Source organism: Amblyraja radiata, chromosome 29 (genome assembly GCF_010909765.2).
Source record: "Amblyraja radiata isolate CabotCenter1 chromosome 29, sAmbRad1.1.pri, whole genome shotgun sequence".
Taxonomy (NCBI): Eukaryota; Metazoa; Chordata; class Chondrichthyes; order Rajiformes; family Rajidae; genus Amblyraja; species Amblyraja radiata.
The window spans coordinates 32,428,774-32,455,584 of NC_045984.1; the positions used below are offsets into that span (position 1 = coordinate 32,428,774).

At 49.0% G+C, this 26,811-nt stretch overlaps 1 long non-coding RNA gene across 1 annotated transcript in view; it reads left to right on the plus strand.

Annotated features, from left to right (window-relative positions):
- The first annotated feature begins 4,623 nt into the window (after positions 1 to 4,623).
- Positions 4,624 to 26,811, plus strand: part of LOC116989702 — a 39,113-nt gene continuing 16,925 nt past the window's right edge. Inside the window, exon 1 of the long non-coding RNA XR_004416301.1 lies at positions 4,624 to 4,791. This is a non-coding gene — a long non-coding RNA (uncharacterized LOC116989702). The remainder of the gene's footprint in view (positions 4,792 to 26,811) is intronic.

The following is a 26,811-nucleotide window of genomic DNA, read 5'->3' on the forward strand; positions in this document are numbered from 1 at the left end:
CTTCGCTCCATAGATGCTGCTGCACCCGCTGAGTTTCTCCAGCATTCTTGTCTACCTTCGATTTTCCAGCATCTGCAGTTCCTTCTTGAAAACCTGAAGCATTAACTCTGTTGCAACTCAGTGGGCCCTCGAGCCCGTTTCAACGCCGTATCTTTAAAGTCTAAAGTCGAAATCAGAAAGTTGTATTTCTCTGGCATTTCACTCCCTCTCTCCCCCAGCCCAGTCAGTCCCTGGTGTACCAGCACAGAGTCGGGAAGGCTGGCAGCTCACTTGTTTTCAGTAGCCCCCACAAACAACGATTTGATGGTGAACAGACCATCTATTTTTAATGATGTCTGTTGAAACTGTGTCTGTGGAATTCTGTGCCACAGGAGGCTGCGGAGGTTAGGTCAGTGGATATCTTTAAGGCAGAGATAGATAGTACGGGTGTCAGGGGTTTCGGGGAGCAGGCAGGAGAATGGGGTTGAATGGCGGAGTAGACGTGATGGGCCGAATGGCTTAATTCTACTATCCCTTATACACGTCCTGGGATGCCAGAGACATCTCGACACCCATTCTTCAAAATATTATTCATAAACATTATCGGTAGAGTTGCTGTCTCACAGCGCCAGAGACCCGGGTTCGATCCTGACTACGGGTGCTGTCTGTACGTTCTCCCCGGGACCTGCGTGGGTTTTCTCCGGGTGCTCTGGATTCCTCCCACAGTCCAAACACGGGCAGGTTTGTAGGTTAATTGTACTCGGTAAAGGTTGTAGATTGTCACCAGTGCGTGCAGGATAGTGTTAAAGTGTACGGGGATCGCTGGTCGGCGCGGACTCGGTGGGCCGAAGGGCCTGTTCCCGTGCTGTACCTCTGAGCCAAACTAAACTAAAACATCCTTGATCCTTGGGAACTTCGAAAGCCTGACTAATCTTTTATCTAACTATGATACATGTGACATGTCACAAGTGGTAATAAAATATCATTCATTCATTGATAATTTTCTCCACGCTGTGCTGGAAGTTAGAGTTTGTTTTCCTTGCCCCTTTCTGCCTCATGGTGTGAAGTTTCATTCTCCAATTTTCAATAACTAACCTACAAACAACCCCCCCCTCCACCCCCTCCTCTCCCAGTTCCCACCTACACACACCCCTACCCCCAGGTGTCAGGGGTTATGGGGAGAAGGGGGTTAGAAACATAGAAACATAGAAAATAGGTGCAGGAGTAGAGGCCATTCGGCCCTTCGAACCTGCACTGCCATTCAATATGATCATGGCTGATCATCCAACTCAGTATCCCGTACCTGCCTTCTCTCCATACCCCCTGATCCCTTTAGCCACAAGAGCCACATCTAACTCCCTCTTAAATCCAGCCAATGAACTTGCCTCAACTACCTTCTGTGGCAGAGAATTCCACAGATTCACCACTCTCTGTGTAAAAAATATTTTTCTCATCTCGGTCCTAAAGGATTTCCCCCTTATCCTTAAACTGTGACCCCTTGTCCTGGACTTCCCCAACATCGGGAACAATCTTCCTGCATCTAGCCTGTCCAACCCCTTAAGAATTTTGTAAGTTTCTATAAGATCCCCCCTCAATCTTCTAAATTCTAGCGAGTACAAGCCGAGTCTATCCAGTCTTTCTTCATATGAAAGTCCTGCCATCCCAGGAATCAGTCTGGTGAACCTTCTCTGTACTCCCTCTATGGCAAGAGGGAGAGATAGATCAGCCATGATTGAGTGGTGGAGTTGATGGGCCAAATGGCCTAATTCTATTCCTATTACGTATGACCTTATGACCTTAGAAGGGGACGGCAACGGCACCTAATACTCGGGGTATAAATGCCGGAAGACATACCTGGTCCTGTACTCAATTCCTCTCAATGAGAGTCAACAAGCAACTTGCTTCCTGAAGAAAGCAGCTGTAGATGGCAGGCGTTTACGGCGACTGGCCGCACCTACACCTTCCCTAAACCCTCATCATTTAGATAGTGATCAGCCTTCGTGTGTTTACCACCAAAGTGCACAGCCGTCCTGTTCATCCACATTGCGATGCATGCGTCATCACTTTGCAAACACGGTTATAGTATCCAGATCACCCTGACAGCTGCCTCATTCCACACACGCCCACTGTAGTCACAGAGTGATACAACGTGGACACAGGCCCTTCAGCCCAACCTGCCCATACTGGCCAACATGTCTGTGACAATGTCCGTGTAATTTGAGCATAGGAGCTGTACTCATACTCGCGTATATAATTATGTAAATGCCGTCAGTGACTTTTGACCTGGAAATAAATCATTCCTGCTTTGGATCCCAACACGAGTGTGTGTGGAGGCATCTTTCTCTGTCTAATATGTGCTAGTTTTACCTGAAACGTTCCTAATAAATCTTCCCCCCCCCCTCACCTTAAACCTGGTTCTCGATTCCCCTACTCTGGGTAAGAGGCTCTGTGACTACCTGATCTATTCCTCTCATGGTTTTGTCCACAATGTACACAATCGCTGTACCTTGAATCTTGAATACGTTGTATGCTGCCTTTTCCATACACCCACCACCCTGTGTGTGTGAAATAGTTGGCCATTAGTTTCCAGAGACGCTGTCTGTCCCGCTGAGTTACTCCAGCATTTTGTGTCTATCTTCGGTGTAAACCAGCATCTGCAGTTCCTGCCTGCAACACTGAAATCCCTGTCCCTTTGTTCAACTTGAAGCCCGGCAGACCCTGGAGAATATCAATAATCCCACAGCCACTGAAGTACAGGAGGTTCTTTGTGGACTGGCCAAGACAACATTTATCTCTTAAACTGCATTGGAACAAACTATCAGGGCAATCCGATTAGTATTCAATGGGCAATGCTCACATTGGCTGCTGTTATACCTACATTGCAACAGTCATTATATTCCAGAGATACGTTATTGACTACAAGGTCATCTTGAGGTTTAGCGTAAGAAGGAACTGCAGATGCTGGTCTACACTACGATAGACACAAAACGCTGGAGTAACTCAGCGGGACAGGCAGCATCTCTGGATTGAAGGATTGGGTGACGTTTCAGACTGAAGAAGGGTTTCGACCCAAAATATCACCCATTCCTTCTCTCCAGAGATGCTGCCTGTCTCCAGTGTTTCGTGTTCACCTTTAGTTTAGTTTACAGTGCAGAAACAGGCCCTTCGGCCCGCTAGGTGCGTGCCAAACAGTGCTCACCCCCTACATTACTTCTATCCTACACAATAGGGACAATTCAGAGGCCAATTAACCTACAAACCTGCACGTCTTTGGAGTGTGGGAGGAAACCAGAGCACCCGGAGAAAACCCACGCGGTCCTGGGAAGAACTCTGTATGGACAGCACCCGTAGTCAGGATGGAACCTGGGTCTCTGGCGCTGTAAGGCAGCGACTCTGAAGGGCCTGTTCCTGTGATGTACTTTTTTACAATGTTCTAAGCAGGAGAAATGTTCCCCATGTTGGGGGGGAGTCCAGAACCAGGGGCCACAGTTTAAGAATAAAGGGGTCGGCCATTTAGGGCTGAGATAAGGAAAAACTTTTCCCCCCAGAGTTGTGAATCTGTGGAATTCTCTGCCACAGAAGGCAGTGGAGGCCAATTCACTGGATGTTTTCAAGAGAGAGTTAGATTAGCTCTTAGGGCTGACGGAATCAAGGGATATGGGGAGAAAGCAGGAACGGGGTACTGATTGTGGATGATCAGCCATGATCATATTGAATGGCGGTGCTGGCACGAAGGGCCGAATGGTCTACTCCTGCACCTATTTTCTATGTTTCTAAGCATTATTTAAAATAACAGGAGCTTCAAGAGCCCCGTTGTTAGGCCTGGCTCCACCAGGTGGGGTCGAGGCTGGCATGGAGAGGGTTGTGGGGGGGGGGGGGGCTTCTTGTGGGCTCTGCCCCTCACGCCTCAGGGGGCAGTGGCTGTAGGAATCCTGTATTACTGGGGCGAGACGGGACTTGCTGGTTTAACCCCCTCTTTGCCCCCACCGCTCCAGCGCTGCAACTCTCTGTATCTCTCCAACCCTGGCCCCTCCCCACCTCCGGTTAATCCCCCCCCTCCTCACACACATTCTTTCTCCCCCTCTCCTCCATCCCTCCCCCCCTCTCTCTCCCCCTCCCCCCTCCCCTATTATCTCCCCCTCTCTTCCCCTATTCTCTCTCTACCCCCTTCTCTCTCTACCCCCCTCTCTCTCCCTTCCCCCTTCCCTCCTTCTCCACCCTCCCCCCATCACTCTCCCTCCCCCCCACCCTCTCCCCCCCCCCCACCCTCTCTGTCCCCCCCCCCCTTAACAGCCCCCCAGACATTCCCTGCGCCACCCCTTTCCCCACTTCTGCAGGTTTGGGGGTGACGTCTCGCCTGACAAGGTGACAACTCCCCCCCCCCCCCCCCCCCCCACACTAACTCTGGGGGCAACTTTGTGGGTGGAAGACGCAGCCTTGCCCCGTTACAGGGGGCAGCGACCGGCCTGAACCATCCCCCCCCCCCCCCCCCGCGGCCGATTGAGCGCCGAGAGGGTTAAACTGGGGGCTGGCTGCCCTGCGAGTTTCATTCGCAGATAAGCGTCGGGGTTTAAGGAGTATTTGCAGGACTGGCTCTGCTGTGCACACACACATACATACACACACGCACACAAATACCTAGCAGAGAGGCTGCCTGTACTGAGCTCAGGCGCTGGGCGCTGGCAGGAAGATACTCGCTCACTCACTGCAGAGAGTTCGAGTCCCGGAGCCCAGGAGAGCGAAAGAAGTCTCCTAAACTCACTGAAGACAAGTGATGCCTTGAAGCAGCCGAGCTGGGTCGCCGTCACCCGGGTAAGTTGTGGGGAAGTTTTTCTTTAAGCTACTTTAGTTCTTCATGTGTCCACTGCCTACAGCTTCCACATTTCCCTCCTTCACCCTTCGTCTCCTTCGATCTCTCGTTTTCACGCCTTGCCCTTCCATATCTCCGCTCCCCCCTCCCCTCCCCTGACTCTCCGTCTGAAGAAGGGTCTCGACCCAAAACATCACCCATTCCTTCTCTCCAGAGATGCTGCCTGTCCCGCTGAGTTACTCCAGCATTTTGTGTCTACCTTCGGGTACGACTTCGTCCATTGATTAGGCTTTGGGCTGGAGCACGAAGTGCAGTTCTGCCCCCCACCCGTAACACGGTAAAGGGGTAGGGGCTACCTGGGGTTGTAGTGCTCGGGGGGGGGGGGGGGGGGGGGGGGGGGGGGGGGGGGGGGGGGGGGGGGGGGAGGGAGAGAGGGGCTGCAAAAAAAAGTTTCAAAGTTCAGCTCAACCACTGCCCCAGTCTGGATGTTGTTACCGTCCCCGCCTCAACTACCTCCTCTGGCAGCTCGTTCCATCCACCCACCACCCTCTGAGTTAAAACAAAAGTTGCCCCTCAGGTTCCTATTAAATCTTGCCCTTCTCACCTTAAGCTTGTGTTCTCTAGTTTAAAGTGAGTGGGCCAAGATTCAGTGTGAATCTGAGGGATGACTTTCTCACACAGAGGGTTGGTGGGTGGGTGGGTGTATGGAACGAGCTGCCACAGGAGGCTGGGTCAATAGCAACATTTAGACAGGTGCAGCAGCTCAGTTGGTAGAGTTGCTGCCTTACGGCGCCAGAGACCCGGGTTCGATTCTGACCTCGGGTGCTGCGTGTGTGGAGGCTGCACGTTATCCTGTGACCTCGTGGGTTTCCTCCGGGCGCTCCGGTTTCCTCCCACATCCCAAAGACGTGTGGGTTTGTGGTATTAATTGGCCCTCTGTAAATCGCCCCCAGTGTGTGTGGAATGGGCAGGTACGTGGATAGGAAAGGTTTGTAGGTTAATTGGCTTCAGTAAAGTTGTAGATTTGTCCCTAGAGTGTATGATACTGCTGGTGTACGAGGATGGCTGGTCGGTGTGGACTCGGTGGGCCGAATGGCCTGTTTCCGTGCTGTATCTCTAAAGTCCAAAACCTCAACGTATAAAGGAAACTGGGCCAAATGGGACTACCCTGAATGCGGCAATTTGGTGGGAATGGAGGAGTTGGGCCGAAGGGCCTCTTTTTGCACGGCCATGTGACTGAAGATATCTTTCCACTTGTGGAAGATGGCAAAACTCGGAGTTGTAAAATGACTCACAAATCCTGTCAGGAATTCTGGAGAGAACACTTTTTCCCAGAGAGTGGGCTCTGTGGAATTAATGCCCTCGGGAAAGGGTTTAAGGGAAAGACGGATAAACTCGGGAGGCAACGGGTTGTGATAGGAGGATGGAGAGGCGCAAGAGGAGACTAGTACAGAGGGGCCCAATGGCCTGCACAAGGTACAATGTTAAGCAAATTGCTGCAGATGACAGTGGAGGCCATCGATGGGAATTGGTAAAGCAGAGATAGATAGATTGTGGATTGGTACGGGTGTGTGGGGTTGTGGGGAGAAGGCAGGAGAATGGGGATGAGAAGGAAAGATAGATTAGCCACGATTCAATGGTGGAGTAGACTCGATGGGCCAAATGGCCTAATTCTACTCCTATAAAGCTATGAACTTACGAAACAAGGAACTGCAGATGCTGGTTTACACCAAAGGTAGACACAAAATGCTGGAGTAACTCATTGGGTCGGGCAACATCTCTGGAGATTCTTCAATCTAAGTTAGGGTCCCGGCCCAAAACCTCACCTTTCCATGTTGTAGGTTGACCTCATGTCAGGGGTTATGGGGCGAAGGCAGGAGAATGGGGTTGAGAAGGAAAGATGTCAGCCATGATTCAATGGCAGAGTAGACTCGATGGGCCGAATGGCCTAATTCTGCTCCCATGACCTGAACAACTTATAAAGCTATAATGTTGAGCCTGAGTTCTGGGGTGAGTGGAGGGAATGTTTCTGCTCACAGAATGTGCCACAGAACAGCACAGGAACAGGCACTTTGGCCCGTACATCTGTGTCGAACACGATGCCAAAATAAACTCGTCTCCGCTGCCGGAACATGATACATATCCCTCCATCCCCACCGAAAGTTTCGGACACCATGATTGTATCTCCCTCCATCACCACCCCGGGCAGCGTGCTGCACGCTCTCACCACTCTGCAAAGATAATTGGAGTCATAGAGTCACACAGCAGGGAAACAGGCCCTTCGGCCCAACTTGCCCACGCCGACCAACATGCCCCAGCTACACTAGTCCCACCTGCACTAGTCCCACCGGCCCTTATCCCTCCAAACCTGTCCTATCCCTGCACCAGTCCAACTGTTTCTTCATCATGGTGATAGTCCCCGCCTCAATTACCTCCCGCACTTTGTGGGGTTTTTTTTGCGTTAAAATCTTTTCAACTAAGATGTTGAATGTGTCAACGAGCTGCAGTGCAGTGTGAGTGGTCCTCTGCTCCTCTGGCCGTTTCCCCCGACACATCTCATCAGCAGTTTTCCAGAATGTTTCTCCCATCAGGAATCGCACAAAGAATATCTGCGAAGAATAGCTTGGACGAGCAGCGATGTCATAAGTGATAGGAGCAGAATTAGGCCATTCGACCCATCGGGTCTACTCCGCCATTCAATCGTGGTTGATCTGTCTCTCCCTTCTAACCCCATTCTCCTGCCTTCTCCCCGTAACACCTGACACCCGTACTGATCAAGAATTTATCTATATCTGCCTTAAAAATATCCACTGATCTGTGGCCTCCACAGCCTTCAGTGGCAATGAATTCCACAGATTCACCACCCTCTGGCTAAAGAAATTCCTCCTCATCTCCTTCCTAAAGGAAAGTCCTTTAATTCTGAGGCTGTGCCCTCTAGTCCTAGACTCTCCAACTAGTGGAAACATCCTCTACACAGCCACCCTTTCCAGGCCTTTCAATAAGTTCCAATGAGATCCCCCCCCTCATTCTTCTAAACTCCAGCGAGTACTGGCCCAGTGCCGACAAACGCTCATCATATGTTCACCCACTCATTCCTGGGATCGTTCTTGTTTTGATGGGATAAGCTCCTCTCGGCTTTGAGACTAAGTTGATGGATAGCCACAGGACAGGATGCTAAGAGCAGTGTTTGTGTTGCGTTGGCTGCTAGTGGTGGTGATTGCTAAGAGGAGGTTAGGACCCCATTGCAGTATGCTGGGGTGCGTTAATAGTCCATCTTAAAAAGTTATTAATAACTTCAACCCATGTCACTTTATGAGGCAAGCATCCAGTACAAATAGTTTGCATTGCGAAATTAGAATTAGTTTCTTTACTGTTGAGTTTGGCATAGTTTTCTGCAGCGGCCTCTGGAACTTCTAGCAGTAATAATGTATAACTTTTGATACATGCATTCAGATTATGTATAATTCATCAGAAATCGCAGTTCAGTTAACAAAAAGCCTCAATTCAGCTGTCCTTGGGATAGCCAACACTGTGAAACTTTAGTGTGGTTTAGAGACACAGCGTGGAGACAGGCCCTTCGGCCTACCGAGTCCATGCCTACACTAGTTCTGTCCAACGCACTCGGGACATTTTACAGATTATAATGAACCGACAAAGCTGCACGTCTTTGGATTGTGGGAGGAAACCGGAGCGCCCTGAGGGAAAACCCACGCAGGTCACGGGGAGAACGTGCAAACTCCGCACAGACAGCACCCATGGTCAGGAGCGGATTCCAGGTCTCTGGCGCTGTAAAGGGCCTGTCCCACTTGGCCGTCATTAACGTGACAGGCCGGTAGTGAAGCCCCTGTCCCACATACGTGTCCTTGGCACGCTAATTACGCGACCTCGTGGTCGCGTTGAGGCGCGACGGTCCCGTGAAGGTCGCGCGTGACTTCATGCGTCCGCACAGCAGTTTGGAGCGCGTGACGTTATTTGAAGATGGACACAAAATGCTGGAGAGAAGCAACGAATGATGTTTCGTGTCGAGACTCTGCTTCAGTCTGAAAGAAGGGTCTTGACCCAAAACGTTTTGTGTCTATCTTCAATTTTCTTGGCCCCGCTCTGGGAGTAGAAGTGGGGGCGGATCCGGACCGCAACGGCCATGAGCCCCAGGCCGTGCTCAGCGATGGTTTACCGGCTTCTGCTGCTGTTGGAGGTGAGACGTTGCGTCGCGCCAGGGTCTTGGGCCTGTCCCACTTTGGCCGGCAGTTACGCGACAGACCGTTGGTGCGTGAAGATTTTGGAGAGCCGCGCGATGTCGTGCACAACTACATACCCCTCCTCGCTCCTCAGTGGGACCGCCCCCTCGTGGCCACACGATGCCCGTGCGCCTCAACGCGACCACGAGGTGGCGTAAGTTGCGTGCCAAGGACACGCAAGTGGGACAAGCCCTTAACTGTCGCGCTCGTCATCATGCATCACCACAGCCATCTGGAGCGCGTGATGACATTTGAATTCCCAGTGGAAAGTTGTTTAGTGCATATTTTCTTTCGAATTATGGTGTAATTCAGAAAATTGGTCGCTGTGGGTTCTGTATTGTGGGTGGATGGTTCCCTGCACTGAGGGAAATGGTGAAACACCTGGAAATGAAGTAACTTTTGTGGGTTCCCTGGAGGGGGGGGGGGGGGAGTTCGAAATGGGGGTTCGAAATGAGGAGAACTTGACACGTTGTGAGTGAAGAAAAAATAAATAAACAGGTAAAATCAGAACCGACTCGGCGTAGAAGCCAAATACCGAATATTGTTCCTTCACTCCCTGACCTTGCATTAACATTGAACCTTGTTCCGCAAACTCAATTATCGGTGTGGCTGCCCGTTGAACAAAATGTTTAAAACTATAAAAAGTGTCAAGTGTCTGAATATTCGCAATTTTTTATGAATCATCATTAGCATCAAACGTGGCAGATGTGCGGACCACAATATGTCACCTACATGTACACAGGTACAAATGACTCAATAGAGATGACTTATTCTCTGGGGACTTTCTGATTTCAAACTCCATGGCAAACTGCACCTACATCCCACTATCAGAAGCATTTACAATCAAGATAGAAACATAGAAAATAGTTGCAGGAGTAGGCCATTCAGCCCTTCGAGCCTGCACCGCCATTCAATATGATCATGGCTGATCATCCAACTCAGTATCCTGTACCTGCCTTCTCTCCATACCCCCTGATCCCTTTAGCCACAAGGGCCACATCTAACTCCCTCTTAAATATAGCCAATGAACTGGCCTCAACTACCTTCTGTGGCAGAGAATTCCACAGATTCACCACTCTCTGTGTAAAAAAAAAAAGAAAAAAAGATATTCGCGATGGTTGATTCGTATACAACACTACTGCACGTACGAGGTCAGGACGTCAGCGTGCGTACGGGATACGTGATTCCGGAGGCGCGCGAAGATTTTGTGCATTACAAAATCCTGGAGCGCCGCGGGAAACCATACCCCTCCGCGCTTCTCCATGCGACCGTCCCGCACGGCCCACACGCTACCCGTGTGTCTCAACGCGACGACGAGTTCGCGTAATTGGCGCGCAAACGACGGCCAAGTGGGACAGGCCCTTAAGGCAGCAACTCTACCACACTAGATAAAAGTGCTGGAGAAACTCAGCGGGTGCAGCAGCATCTAAAGAGCGAAGGAAATAGGCAACGTTTCGGGCCGAAACCCTTCTGGGTTTCGGCCCGAAACGTTGCCTATTTCCTTCAAGGGTTTCGGCCCAAAACGTTGCCTATTTTGTTCACTCCTTTAGCATTGAAACCCTTCTTCAGGCTGATGAAGCTCCTTGCTGGGAGCGTTGGTGCGGGTGAAAGGACATTAGAGCTAGAGGCAATAACGTCTTTGGAGAGGGGGTGCAGGACTCGATGGAAAAGATTGATAGCTTGTACCGTGTGTCATTGTAAACATCTTCCCCTTTCCAAATCCCTGAACCAGGACAGCTGCAGAAGCCTGGCAGGTGGAAGTTTAATAGGATGACTTGTGGAGCAATGGAAGGGGAAGTGCTGGGAATATGAGGTGACCTGGTTGAAATCCTCCCTCGTGTATTGAACCAATGAACAGCTGATCGATGGTTGGCTCCGATCTAACTAAAGTTAGTCTTCATCTACCTTGTAAAAGTGTCTCATAATTTTAGACAATAGACAATAGGTGCAGGAGTAATAATAATAATAATGGATGGGATTTATATAGCGCCTTTCTAATACTCAAGGCGCTTTACATCGCATTATTCATACATTCCTCAGTCACACTCGGTGGTGATGAGCTACTTCTGTAGCCACAGCTGCCCTGGGGCAGACTGACGGAAGCGTGGCTGCCAATCTGCGCCTACGGCCCCTCCGACCACCACCAATCACTCACACACATTCACACACAGGCAAAGGTGGGTGAAGTGTCTTGCCCAAGGACACAACGACAGTATGCACTCCAAGCGGGATTCGAACCGGCTACCTTCCGGTGGCCAGCCGAACACTTAGCCCATTGTGCCATCTGTTGAGAATAGAAGCAAAGATGTCCTTCTGCAGTTGTACAGGGCCCTAGTGATACCACACCTGGAGTATTTTGTGCAGTTTTAGTCTCCAATTTTGAGGAAGGACATTCTTGCTATCGAGGGAGTACAGCGTAGGTTTACAAGGTTAATCCCCAGGATGGCGGGACTGTCATATGCTGAGAGAAAGGGTTTGGACACGCTTGAGGCAGGAAACATGTTCCCGATGTTGGGGGAGTCCAGAACCAGGGGCCACAGTTTAAGAATTAGGGGTAAGCCATTTAGAACGGAGATGAGGAAACACCTTTTCTCACGGATAGTTGTGAGTCTGTGGAATTCTCTGCCTCAGAGGGTGGTGGAGGCGGGTTCTCTGGATACTTTCAAGATAGAGCTAGATAGGGCTCTTAAAGATAGCGGAGTCAGGGGATATGGGGAGAAGGCAGGAACGGGGTACTGATTGGGGATGATCAGCCATGATCACATTGAATGGCGGTGCTGGGCCTACTCCTGCACCTATTGTCTATTGGCTCACATTCATTTCATTCCTAAACCTCCCACCGACCTGCAGCTACTTTCCCCATTTACAGATCGTCACATATTTCTCAGGGGAGCTTCTGCCTTTCTGTTAAACCCAACGCAACAAGATCTGAAATCTGAGCAGCTGTTTGTGGTTCTCCAGCTCAAACACAACATGGATAGTTCACACACTCATAGTTCCCCTGTTTCCACTTTGTTTCTCTTTCCTGCTGCCTTTCCTTTTCTTTTTCCACAAGTGGAAATGGAGTAGGCCATTTGGCCCTTCGAGCCAACACCGCCATTCAATGTGATCATCCACAATCAGTATCCCGTCCTGTCTTCTCCCCATATCCCCTGACTCCGCTATCTTTAAGAGCCCTATCCAGCTCTCTCTTCAAAGCATCCAGAGAACCGGCCTCCACCGCCCTCTGTGGCAGGAAATTCCACAGACTCACCACTCGCTGTGAGAAAAAGTGTTTCCTTGTCTCCGTTCTAAATGGCTTACCCCTTATTCTTAAACTGTGGCCCCTGGTTCTGGACTCCCCCAACATCGGGAACATGTGTCCTGCCTCTAGCGTGTCCAAACCTTTAATAATCCTATATGTTTCAATAAGATCCCCTAGGCTTTAGAGATACATTGCGGAAACAGGCCCTTCGGCCCATCGAGCCCGCTCCGACCCGCGACCACCCCGCACATTAACTTGATCATGCACATACTAGGGACTATTTTACATTTTTTTACCGAGGCCAATCAACCTCCACAGACTCACAACTCTCTGTGTGAAAAAGTGTTTCCTCATCTCAGTTTTAAATGGCTTTCCTCTTATTCTTAATTTCAATTCATCAGTCGAGTCTTCTCATCACTTCCTGTTTTCCAGATAAAACAGGGTTTGTTTTGTTTTCAGTCTCTTTACATAATTATACTTCCTCATCATTGGAATCATTTCCGGTAAATTCTACACCTTAAATGCGTCTAATGCAGAACTGAAGGCGCTGGAGGTCGCACTGATGTTTCTAACAGCAAGTAAGAATTCCATTGTTCTATCTGGGACATATGGCAATTAAACATTCTTGACTCTAGAATAGACAGTGAGGAGCAAGGTTGCCGGACATGATCTCAGCATGGAAGATCAACCTTGCATAACTCTGTGTGTAAGAAAGAACTGCAGATGCTGATTTGCACCAAAGATAGACACAAAGTGCTGGAGTAACTCAGCGGGTCAGGCAGCATCTCACAGGAGAAAAGGAATAGGTGACGTTTTGGGTCGAGACCCTCCTTCAGACTGGCCCTGTCTAATGAAGGGTCTTGACCTGAAATGTCACCTATACCTTTTCTCCAGAGATGCTGCCTGCCCCGCTGAGATACTCCAGCAGTTTGGTGTCTACCAGCCGGGCAAGAATGATGACTGTTTGTGATCCATTTTATTCAACTCCTTCTGTTGGTCGAGGGAGAGAAAGGCGCTCATATGATGTGGGCAGATCAGATGGGTGGATCAGTGAAAGGCCCTGGATAGAGTGGATGTGGAGAGGATGTTTCCACTAGCAGGAGAGTCTAGGACCAGAGGGCACAGCCTCAGAATATAAGGACGCACTTTTAGAAAGGAGACGAGGAGGAATTTCTTTAGCCAGAGGGTGGTGAATCTGTGGAATTCATTGCCACAGACGGCGGTGGAAGCCAAGCCCTTGGGCATTTTTTAAGCGGAGATTGACAGATTCTTGATTAGTACGGGTGTCACAGATTATGGGGAGAAGGCAGGAGAATGGGGTGAGGAGAGAGAGATAGATCAGCCATGATTGGATGGGCCGAACGGCCTAATTCTGCCCCGGTGATTTATGAACTTATGAACTTGGCTCCAGGGCACGTTGTGAATTCTGGGCTGAAAGGCCAACCAGGAAACCGGAACAATTATGGAAAATAAACACAGTAGTAGTTCCTACATAAGGATTGGTGAACCACAGCTGTAATAACAGGATATGGAGAATTGCAAAAACGATAAACACGACTGGGGCTTATGGATAACTGCGGATATGGGAATGGGAGATGTGGAGGGAGATATGACCAACACTGTTACTGAGGTTAATGTACTGCTCCAGGCAGTGAAGCTGCCGCCAACACAAGCGACTATTCACATGCTCGCCACAGAAACACATCTACAAACTCCTATCACAATCTCTCCACACTCTTCCTGCAGCAACATTTATTACTTCAACTATGATCTATTCTCTGCCTAGGAATTCTCTGGCTCAGAGGGCGGTGGAGGCCGGTTCTCTGAATGCTTTCAAGAGAGAGCTAGATAGGGCTCTTAAAGATAGCAAAGTCAGGGGATATGGGGAGAAGGCAGGAACGGGGTACTGATTGGGGATGATCAGCCATGATCACATTGAATGGCGGTGCTGGCTCGAAGGGCCGAATGGCCTCTACTCCTGCACCTATTGCCTATTGTCTATCTACATGCTGTAAATGGCTCGATTGTAATCATGTACTGTCTTTCCGCTGACTGGTTAGCATGCAACAAAAGCTTTTCACTGTACCTCGGTACATGTGACAATAAACTGAACTAACTCGGCGGGTCAGGCAACGTCTCCGGAGACAAAGGATGGGTGACATTTGAAGTTAAGGTAGACAAAAATGCTGGAGAAACTCAGCAGGTGAGGCAGCATCTATGGAGAGAAGGAATAGGTGACGTTTTGCGTCGAGACCCTTCTTCAGACTGATGTCGGTGGGGGGGTGGGGGGGGGGGGGGGAGGCAGGAAAAAGAAAGGAAGAGGCGGAGACAGTAGGCTTGTGGGAGAGCTGGGAAGGGGAACGGGAGAAAGCAAGTCTTTTTCTTCAGAGGCGCTGGAGTTAAGTCTTCGGTAAACTGCTCAACAGCTCATTGCTTTAAGGTATACAAAATATTGGAGAAACTCAGCGGGTGAGGCAGCATCTATGGAGCGAAGGGATCAGCCATGATCATATCGAATGGCGGTGCAGACTCGAAGGGCCGAATGGCCTACTCCTGCACCTATTTCCTATGTTTCTATGTTTCTATGAAAGAATAGGTGATGTTTCGGGTCTCGACCTGAAACGTCACCTATTCCTTCGCTCCATAGATGCTGCCTCACCCGCTGAGTTTCTCCAGCACTGGAGACCAACGGTCTATCTTTGATCAGACTTTACTGGACTTTATCTTCCACTAAACGTTACTCCCTTTGTCCTGTGTCTGTACACTGTGGACGGCTCGATTGTAATCACGTATTGTCTTTCCGCTGACTGGATAGCGTGCAACAAAAGCTTTTCACCGTACCTCGGTACACGTGACAATAAACTAAACTGGACTGAACTGAAGATTGACAAAAGTGCTGGAGAAACTCAGCGGGTGCAGCAGTATCTATGGAGCGAAGGAAATGGGAAACGTTTCGTGCCGAAGCCCTGAAGGAAATAGGCAACGTTTCGGGCCGAAACCCGGAAGGGTTTCGGCCCGAAACGTTGCCTATTTCCTTCGCTCCATAGATGCTGCTGCACCCGCTGAGTTCCTCCAGCATTTTTGTCTACCGTCGATTTTCCAGCATCTGCAGTTCCTTCTTAAACATCAACTGAAGATTGTGTCACTTTGAAAAGCAGCAAAGCTTGTAGCCCTCCTATCAAGGATGGGCTGAAGGGCCTGTTTCCCCCACTGAATCTCCAAAGTACAGACTTAACTTAAATTTAAAAAAATTAAATTTCTTTATTTATATAGCACATTTTTAGTCAACTTGCATTGACCCCAAAGTGCTTCACATAATTACATCCACACACACAGGCAAAGGTGGGTGAAGTGTCTTGCCCAAGGACACACACAGGCAAAGGTGGGCGAAGTATCTTGCCCAAGGACACAACGACAGTATGCACTCCAAGCGGGATTCGAACCAGCTACCTTCCGGTTGCCAGCCGAACACTTAGCCTATTGTGCCATCTGTCTTAGCTTTAAGATGAAAGGGGCAACGTTTAAATTAGATGTCGGAAGCAAGTTGTATTTTTATTTCACACAGAGAGGGGTGGTGGGTGCATTGAAGGTGCTGCCAGGGGTGATGGTGGCAGAGACAGACACGATACTGACCCTAAAGAGACTTTTAGACAGGCACATGGATTCAGCTTTGTGTTAAAAACATCCGGATACAAAAAACGTTCCAGGCGGATAAATGTTGGCAGTCACTGAGCACGGCGACCAAGCCGTAAACAAGCATCATAGGCCTGTCTTGCTAAGGAAGTGTTTTCATGGAGTTGCCATCCCTGCCCAATCCAGGGGGAATATCTTATTTGTTTAAATCAAAATAAACTTTATTCAGAATTTAAAAAATATATATACACAGCGCCAAACATGGACTGTGTTTGAATGACAATAAAAGGCATTCTATTCTATTCTGCAAAAGTTCTTCCGACATTCTCCGAGGCTCTACTTACATTCGTTAGTGTTTATGAGTTCGTAAATTAATCAGTTATAGGAGCAGAATTCGGCCCCTCGAGTCTACTCCGCCATTTAATCATGGCTGATCTAGCTATCGTTCGTTTTGCGGCACGGTGGCGCAGAGGTAGAGTCGCTGCCTTACAGCGCTCACAGCGCCAGGGACCCAGGTTCGATCCCGACTACGGGTACTGTCTGTACGGAGTTTTACGTTCTCCCCGTGACCTGCGTGGGTTTTTAATCCGGGATCTTCGGTTTCCTCCTACACACTCCAAAGACGTGCAGGTTTGTAGGTTAATTGGCTTTGGTAAATTGAACCTAATCTGTGCAGGATAGTGTTAGTGTGCGGGGATCGCTGGCTGGCACCGACTCGGTGGGCTGAAGGGCCTGTTACCGCGCTGTATCTCTAAACTGAAGTAAACTATACTCTCAACTCCATTCTCCTGCCTTCTCCCCATAACTCCTGACTCCTGTACTAATGAAGAATCTGTCAATCTCTGCCTTAAAAATATCAATTGACGGCCTCCACAGCCGTCTGTGGCAATGAAATCCACAGATTCACCAACTGTGATTAAAGAAATTCCTCCTCATCTCCTTTCTAAAGGTATGTCCTTTTATTCTGAGGCTGTGCCCTCTGGTCCTAGACTCTCCCACTAGTGGAAACATCCTCTCCACATCCACTCTACCCAGAACATATCCTCATATAGTCATAGAGTGATACAGTGTGGAAACAGGCCCTTCAGCCCAACTTGCCCACACTGGCCAACATGTCCCATCTTACACAAGTCCCAGCTGCCTGCGTTTGGTCCATATCCCTCCAAACCTGTCCTATCCATGCACCTGTCTGACTGTTTCTTAAATGTTGCGATAGTCTTCAACTACCTCCTCTGGCAGCTTGTTCCATACACCCAGCACCCTTTGTCTTAAAAAAAAGTTACCCCTCAGATTTCTATTAAATCTTTCTCCCCTTCACCTTGAACCTATGTCCTCTGGTCTCGATTCCCCTACTCTGGGCAAGAGACTCTGTGCACCTACCAGATCTATTCCTCTCATGATTTTGTACATCTTAAAAATAGATAGATAGATAGATATGCCTTTATTGTCTATCAATAGCGCAGTCAGGGTATATGGGGAGAAGGCAGGAACGGGGCACTGATTGGGGATGATCAGCCATGACCACATTGAATAGCGGTGCTGGCTCGAAGGGCCAAATGGCCTCCTCCTGCACCTATTGGCCTACAATGCATTTCGTTGTCTCTGTACTGTACACTGACAATGACAATTAAAATTGAATCTGAATCTATTGTCTATTGTCTATTTCTATAAGATCACCCCTCATCCTACTGCGCTCCAAGGAATAGAGACCCAGCCTTCTCAACCTCTCCTGATAGCTCAGACCCTCTAGTCCTGGCAACATCCTCGGTAAACCAGGCACCCCCGCCACTCATGTGACACCCTGGGGTGCTATCCCTTCCCTAGTTTGTGGGGTGGCTCCAGTGCACTTTCACGATCGTCTCGAAGCAAGCTGTGATGTAGAGAACATCTGTGCAGCACAGAACGCCACAGGAGATCCTTCTTCCCTGTGGCTATCAAACTGTACAACTCCTCCCCCTTCTGTCGTGGGGTGGACTGAGACTGACTCCCCTCCCCCTCTCCCCCTCCCCCCCTCCCCCCCCTCCCCAATCTCTGTGCATCGACGCTTGAAGTTCACGTTTCATGTCTCTTGTGTTTTTATGACTGTTGGCTGATCAATTTCCCTCCTGGGATATATAAAGTTCTATCGACTGGTATCGTATGTAACTCATGCTCGTAGGGTTTAGAATCCTGTCCAGCGCTGAGTTCTGGTGGATTCCAATTTGCAAACATTCAGGACTTTGATTTTTTTTTTGTGATAAATCTTTGAAACAGAGAGAGGAAGTAGGTTTGGTTTCTTCAACAATTTTGAGCTGATTGCATCAAATTGTGTGTCAACCTTTGGCATGTGTTCACTTCCATGCTGTGTCCATTACACAACAGGACCACGGTTCAGTGGTGGGGTCGACGAGAGTGTCATAAACCCACGACCTTGTGTTGACCTCCGAGGTTGGATTCCAAACCCCTCCATGGGCTTGCCCCTCCTTTACCTCAGAGAGTCGCAGAGGGATACCATCAATGATAAGTGCAGAATTAGGCCATTCGGCCCATCAAGTCTACTCTACCATTCCATCGTGGCTGATCTACCATTGATCATATCCCCTGTCATTTTCCTGTAAAACGCTATCCAGCAACGGGGCAAAGCTCGTAGAGTTGCTGCCTCACAGCGCCAGAGACCAGGGTTCGATCCTGACTACGGGTGCTGTCTGTACGGAGTCTGTCCCTTCTCCCCGTGACCTGCGTGGGTTTTCTCCGGGTGCTCCGGTTTCCTTCCACACATCAAAGACGTGCAGGTTAGTCGGTTTATTGGCCTCTGGCAATTGCCCCAAGTATAGGGGGGTTGCACGTAAGGTCACTGGGTCATAGGGCTTGACGCACGGAGCCGCTCAATCCATCTGGAGGACATCTGTAACTTCCGATATATGTTATTAATGCAAGAAACGCGTACTTTCCTACCTGTTAAAAACAGCCAAAATGTTGAATTTTTGTGCTGAAAATTTTTTGTGGGAAGTCGGGGTAAGTGTGAGAGACATCGTACCCAACTTCAGAATTCCAAAAGTGAAGCGAAATGAAGGTAAAGAGAAGCGAGAGCTGAAGGGACAACAGCAGCTAAAGCGCTTGGTAAACATTGGCCGTGCAGATATCGGAATTGAAAATATTGGGAATTATCGCGTTTGCTCACTGCATTTCATCAACAGTAAGGCATTATTTGTGTTTTTTCTTGATTCCTTTGGTATCTAAAAAGCCTCAGAAGTGATAAATCTGGCTGTAAATTTTGCTTCAGATGCGTTTTCATTTTGTATGTAAAAACCCACTTGAGAACCATGGGCGATTTTAAAATTTTACAGCCAGATTTATCATTTCTGAAACTTTTTAGATGCCCAAGGAATCAAGAAAAAACACAAATAATGCCTTAGTTGATGAAATGCAATGAGCAAACGGCCAATGTTCGCCAAGCACTCTGGCTATTGTCCCTTCAGCTCTCACTTCTATCTACCGTCATTTCTCCTCACTTTTGGAATTCTGAAGTAGGCTAAATGTCTCACACGCTTATCCCGATTTCCATAATTATTCACAGCGCAAAAATTGACAATTTCGGCGGGTGTTAACAGGCCCGCTACGCTGGAAACAATGGTCAGTGCCTACCTGCAGTTCATCGCGTGTACTCCACTTGGAGTAGCATAGCAACAGTACGGGTCATGGGTCGTGACCCGACTGCCGGGAAACCTCCCTATAGATGGATGATGGGATGTAGGGAATTGATGGGAATGCAGGGGGAATATAATAAAGGGAGTATTAGTGTGGGAATGGGATTTTTCTGTGAACAAAGATAGACACATTGAGGCCCATTTTATATCATATGGAAATGTGGATTAATGTAATGAAACTTGGGTGGCACGGTGGCGCAGCGGTAGAGTTGCTGCCTCACAGCGCAAGAGACCCGGGTTCGATCCCGACTACGGGTGCTGCCTGTACGGAGTTTGCACGTTCTCCCCGTGACCTGCGTGGGTTTTCTCCGAGATCTTTGTTTTCCTCCCACACTGCAAAGACGTGCAGGTTTGTAGGTTAATTGGCTTGGTGTAAATGGTGTAAATTGTCCCTAGTGTGTGTTAGTGTGCGGGGATCGCTGGTCGGTGCGGACTCGGTGGGCTGAAGGGCCTGTATCCGCGCTGTATCTCCAAACTAAACTAAAGTGAACTTCACAGCGAAGGTGTACTTGAATGCCACTGTAGATTATTACCAACAGGGCCTTAAATATACGATCACCCACTGGCCAATATGTACAAACTCACCAGGCCTTGGGTTCCCCCCTGGGTCATAGGGTCATAAGGAATAGGAGCAGAATTAGGCCATTCGGCCCATCAAGTCTACTCCGCCATTCATTCATGGCTGATCTATCTCTCCCTCCTAACCCCATTCTCCTGCCTTCTCCCCATAATCTCTGACACCTGTACTAATCAAGAATCTATCTATCTCTGCCTTAAATATTTCCACTGACTTGGCCTCCACAGCCGTCTGTGGCAAATAATTGCTCAGATGCACTACCCTCTGACTAAAGAAATTCCTCCTCATCTCCTTCCTAAAAGAACGTCCTCTAATTCTGAGGCTGTGCCCTCTAGTCCTAGACTCTCCCACTGAATCTGGATTGAACCACAGTAGCTGATCTGCACGGGAGGTAAAATATTTGAGCCACAGAGCCAGAGTGCCTGGAAACAAACCATTTGGCCCAGTTTATCCATGCCAACCAATATGTCCCATCTACACTAGTCCCACTTGCCCACATTAGGTCCCTATCCCCACAAACATTTCCTATCCATGTACCTTCCAAAATAAAACTCAAATGCCGTTATAATGCATGCCTCAACTACTTCCTCCGGCAGCTCATTCCACACACCCAACACCCACTGTGTATAAACATTGCTCCTCAGATTCCTTTCCCTTCTCGTCTTAAACCTGTGTCTGGAAGAATCTGTTTTGTTTAGTTTACATCATCAGTTTTAGGTACAGCATGGAAAACAAGTCCACTCGGCCCATCAAGTCCGAGCTGACTAATTATCACTCATTCTTAGGCCCCCCTCGGTCGTGGCTGACCTGACCATGGGTGTCTGTCTCCAGGGTTGGAGGACACCTGTGCGTGACTTTGTTTAACGTGGGGAGACTGGTGCACAGACAGCCACCCCACACACGGTCCTTGACAGATCTGGGTCAGGATCCAGTGGCATGGAGTCCAAGACGACCGGAGACCCTTTTCCGCCGCAGCCTTCATCCGCCTTCCCAGCCGTTGTGACGTTAGCTCCACTAAGGTCAGCCATCGTCCTCCGCCTGTTCCACCGTTGAGGTCTTGGTTGGATTGGCTCTTTGTCAGCTAAACACTAGCTCTATCCTACACACACTAGGGACAATCTACAAATCCCAATTAACCTACAAACCTGCACGTGTTTGGGATGTGGGAGGAAACCGGAGCAGCTGAAGAAAACTCACGGGGAGAACGTACAAACTCCGTACAGACAGCACCCGTAGTCGGGATCGAACCCGGGTCTCTGGCGCTGTAAAGGGCCTGTCCCACGTGGGCGCACGGTGTGCATTACGCGCGCATGGTGCGTGGTGACGCACGGTCGCCCGCGTCTCCCCAGGATTTTGGGATGTACAAAATCTTCGCATGCCACCTGCGTGACGCGCAAACAACGCCCAAGTGGAACAGGCCCTTGAGGCAGCAACTCTACCGCTGCACCACCGTGCCGGCCTGATCTGCTGCTGCGATGTGTTTACTTGCTTTGTTGGTTGTTGTTTGGAGCCAGTGATGAATGAGCGATAAATGGTGCAGCGGCCAACCAGGGTCAGGGCAACTGGCTCTGTTTGCCAGAGATGTTGGGATGTTATCAGAAGCCAACAGTCTGGAACCAATTTTCCACGTGGCCATTTTACAAATATTTTCCTTGGGCTCACGATTATTTCTCCACAATTTAAATTAGAAAGCCGACTTCACGACTTATTGCTTCATGATGGTACGTGCGATTCTGGACACAAACAGGCCATTTGGCCCATTGCTTATACCCTTGCTGCTCACTACAATTGCCTAGAACATGTGAAACAAGGAACTGCAGGCGCTGCCTGACCCGCTGAGTTACTCCAGCACTTTGTGTCTATCTTCGACATCTCTGGAGAAACTCGATCCCAGTTTGAAGCAGGGTCCCAACACGAAACATCATCTATTTATTTTCTCCGGAGATGCTGCCTGACCCGTTGATCTACTCCAGCACTGTCTGTCTCTGGAGAAAAAGGATGGATGACGTTTTGGGTCAGGATCCTTCTTCAGACCGAATCGTCACCCAGCCTGTTTCTCCAGAGATGCTGCCTGACCCGCTGAGTTACTCCAGCACTTTGTGTCTATTTTTGGTATAAACCAGCATCTGCAGTTCCTTGTTTCATAAGTTCTAGGAGCAGAATTAGGCCATTCGGCCCATCAAGTCTACCCTGCATTTCAATCATCGTTGATCTATCTCTCCCTCTCAACTCCATTCTCCTGCCTTCTCTCCATAACCCCCGACACCCGCACTAATTAAGAATCTATCTCTCTCTCTGCCTTAAAAATATCCATTGACTTGGCCTCAACAGCCTTCTGCGGCAATGAATTCCACAGATTCATCACCCTCTGATTAAAGAAATTCCTCCTCATCTCCTTTCTAAAGGTATGTCCTTTTATTCTGAGGCTGTGACCTCTGGTCCTAGACTCTCCCACTAGTGGAAACATCCTCCCCACATCCACTCTATCCAGGCCTTTCACTATTCTGTAAGTTTCAATGAGGTCGCCCCCTCATCCTTCTAAACTCCAGCGAGTACAGGCCCAGTGCCGACAAACGCTCATCATAGGTTAACCCACTCATTCCTGGGATCATTCTTGTAAACCTCCTCTGGACCCTCTCCAGAGCCAGCACATCCTTCCTCAGATATGGGGACACAACTGCTCACAATATTCCAAGTCTTTATAAAGGAGAAGCGAAGGAATTTATTTAGTCAGAGGGCGGTGAATCTGTGGAATTCATTGCCACAGAAGGCTGTGGAGGTCAAGTCAGTGGATATTTTTAAGGCAGAGATTGAGAGATTGTTGATCAGTATGGGTGTCGGGGGTTATGGGGAGAAGGCAGGAGAATGGGGTTGGGAGGGAGAGATAGATCAGCCATGATTGAATGGCAGAGTAGACTTAATGGGCCGAATGGCCTAATTCTGTTCCTATAACTTATGAACAAAGTGCTGGAGTAACTCAGCAGGTCAGGCAGCATCTCTGGAGAAGGTGGATAGGTGATGTTTCGGGTCGGGTCGGGTCGGTTCGGGACCCTTCTTCAGACAGGGTCTCGACCCAAAACAACACCAACATTTTCCATAGTTAGACACACAAACCTGGAGTAATTACTCCAAATGACTCCAAATACCCGGTAGTCTCTACCTATGTTCCGCGCGGTCTCTCCCCCCCCCCCCCCCCCCCCACCCCCCCCAAACTCATCCACAGACAGGGTCCACGTTCCCCGAACGCTGCGAGCCCTGTGTCACCAGCCATCTCCCTCTCCTGACATTCCAGCATGGATTGAATCTCAGCCGTTCCCCGTTTATCAAGGGGAATGAGCGCTGCCTTCTAATTGACCTCTCGGCATTGTATGCGTTGCTTTAATCTAGAATGAACGAGCTTATCACAATCCGCGATGATAGCACGTAGAGGGGACATTGACTGTTGCTGTTGCTGCCCTACAGTGGTGCGTGACTGTGTGACGTGCTGTTTGTCAGGAGCCCGGGGGGAACAGTGCTGGCTTTATTGGGACGTGAGTGAGCCCGCCCGCACTGTTTTGGCTGGTTGCTGTGTGGCTCGCTACAGTGTAGTGTGTTTGCCCTGTGACACACTCGACGTAAATATACTCACACGTCATTGAGAGACCGGGTGGGGGGGGGGGGCATTGAGAACGTTGTACCTGACCTGACTCTTCAAGAGAGTTTAAGAAGGAACTGCAGATGCTGGAAAATCGAAGGTAGACAAAAGTGCTGGAGAAACTCAGCGGGTGAGGCAGCATCTATGGAGCTGTTTACATGTTTTTCCTCTACATGCTCAATTTTTGTAAGGTGTCCTTGAGACTCTTGAAAGGCGCCCATAAATAAAATGTATTATTATTATTATTATGGAGCGAAGGAAATAGGCGACATTTCGGGCCGAAACCATTCTTCAGAGTGAGTGCTACCTTCATGAGAGTTCTTTACTAATCCTCCTTTGTCTGCAGCCCCTGTCGTTCCTTTTCGACTGTTTCTCCACTTCTCTTGTGAAAGTTCCTCTTCCATTCCGCTTCCACTTCCAGCTCCGGCAACATGAACCAGTTCACGACAACTCGCAGAGGTTTTTTTTTTTAACCTTGGGTAGACAAAAATGCTGGAGAAACTCAGCGGGTGCAGCTGCATCTATGGAGCGAAGGAAATAGGCAACGTTTCGGGCCGAAACCCAGAAGGAAATAGGCAACGTTTCGGGCCGAAACCCAGAAGGAAATAGGCAACGTTTCGGGCCGAAACCCAGAAAGAAATAGGCAACGTTTCGGGCCGAAACCCAGAAGGAAATAGGCAACGTTTCGGGCCGAAACCCGGAAGGGTTTCGGCCCGAAACGTTGCATATTTCCTTCGCTCCATAGATGCTGCTGCACCCGCTCAGTTTCCCCAGCATTTTTGCCTCCCTTCGATTTTCCAGCATCTGCAGTTCCTCCTTAAACATTTTTTTTAACCATCCCGTCAGAACTATCAATATTGATACTCTTGTGGTAGAGTCCGAGAGTCGTACTGCGTGGAAACAGGCCCTTCTCCCCCAACTTGCCCATGCCGACCAACATGTCCCACCTACACTAGTCCCACCCGCCCGCGTTTGGCCCATTTCCCTCTAAACCTGTCCTATCCATGTACCTGTCTAAATAGACAATAGGTGCAGGAGTAGGCCATTCGGCCCTTCGAGCCAGCACCACCATTCACTGTGATCGTGGATGATCATCCCCAATAGTTCCTGCCTTCTCCCCATATCCCCTGACTCCGCTATCTTTAAGGGCCCTATCTAACTCTCTCTTGAAAGCATCCAGAGAACCGGCCTCCACTGCCTTCTGAGGCTGAGAATTCCACAGACTCACAAATCTCTGGGTGAATTTTTTTTTCTTTTCTCCGTTCTAAATGGCCTTCACCTTATTCTTAAACTGTGGCCCCTGGTTCTAGACTCCCCCAACAGGGGGAACATGTTTCCTGCCTCTAACGTGTCTAATGTCTCTGAAACGATATGATAGTACCTGCCTCAACTACTCCCTCCAGCAATAGACACAAAATGCTGGAGTAACTCAGCGGGTGAGGCAGCAGCTCTGAAGAGAAGGAATAGGTGACGTTTCGGGTCGTGACGAAGGGTCTCAATTTGAGTTCCTGATTTACTCCAGCATTTTTGTGTCTTCCTTCGGTATAAACCAGCATCTGCAGTTCCTTCCGACACATAGAAACATAGAAACATAGAAATTATGTGCAGGAGTAGGCCATTCGGCCCTTCGAGCCTGCACCGCCATTCAATATGATCATGGCTGATCATCCAACTCAGTATCCCGTACCTACCTTCTCTCCATACCCCCTGATCCCCTTAGCCACAAGGGCCACATCTAACTCCCTCTTAAATATAGCCAATGAACTGGCCTCGACTACCCTCTGTGGCAGGGAGTTCCAGAGATTCACCACTCTCTGTGTGAAAAAAGTTCTTCTCATCTCGGTTTTAAAGGATTTCCCCCTTATCCTTAAGCTGTGACCCCTTGTCCTGGACTTCCCCAACATCGGGAGCAATCTTCCTGCATCTAGCCTGTCCAACCCCTTAAGAATTTTGTAAGTTTCTATAAGATCCCCTCTCGATCTCCTAAATTCTAGAGAGTATAAACCAAGTCTATCCAGTCTTTCTTCATAAGACAGTCCTGACATCCCAGGAATCAGTCTGGTGAACCTTCTCTGCACTCCCTCTATGGCAATAATGTCCTTCCTCAGATTTGGAGACCAAAACTGTACGCAATACTCCAGGTGTGGTCTCACCAAGACCCTGTACAACTGCAGTAGAACCTCCCTGCTCCTATACTCAAATCCTTTTGCTATGAAAGCTAACATACCATTCGCTTTCTTCACTGCCTGCTGCACCTGCATGCCTACTTTCAATGACTGGTGTATCATGACACCCAGGTCTCGCTGCATCTCCCCTTTTCCTAGTCGGCCACCATTTAGATAATATTCTGCTTTCCTGTTTTTGCCACCAAAATGCATAACCTCACATTTATCCACATTATACTGCATCTGCCAAACATTTGCCCACTCACCCAGCCTATCCAAGTCACCTTGCAGTCTCCTAGCATCCTCCTCACAGCTAACACTACCCCCAGCTTAGTGTCATCCGCAAACTTGGAGATATTGCCTTCAATTCCCTCATCCAGATCATTAATATATATTGTAAATAGCTGGGGTCCCAGCACTGAGCCTTGCGGTACCCCACTAGTCACTGCCTGCCATTGTGAAAAGGACCCGTTTACTCCTACTCTTTGCTTCCTGTTTGCCAGCCAGTTCTCTATCCACATCAATACTGAACCCCCAATGCCGTGTGCTTTAAGTTTGTATACTAATCTCTTATGTGGGACCTTGTCGAAAGCCTTCTGGAAGTCCAGATACACCACATCCACTAGTTCTCCCCTATCCACGCTACTAGTTACATCCTCGAAAAATTCTATAAGATTCGTCAGACATGATTTACCTTTTGTAAATCCATGCTGACTTTGTCCAATGATTTCACCACTTTCCAAATGTGCTGCTATCCCATCTTTAATAACTGACTCTAGCAGTTTCCCCACTACCGATGTTTGACTAACTGGTCTGTAATTCCCCGTTTTCTCTCTCCCTCCCTT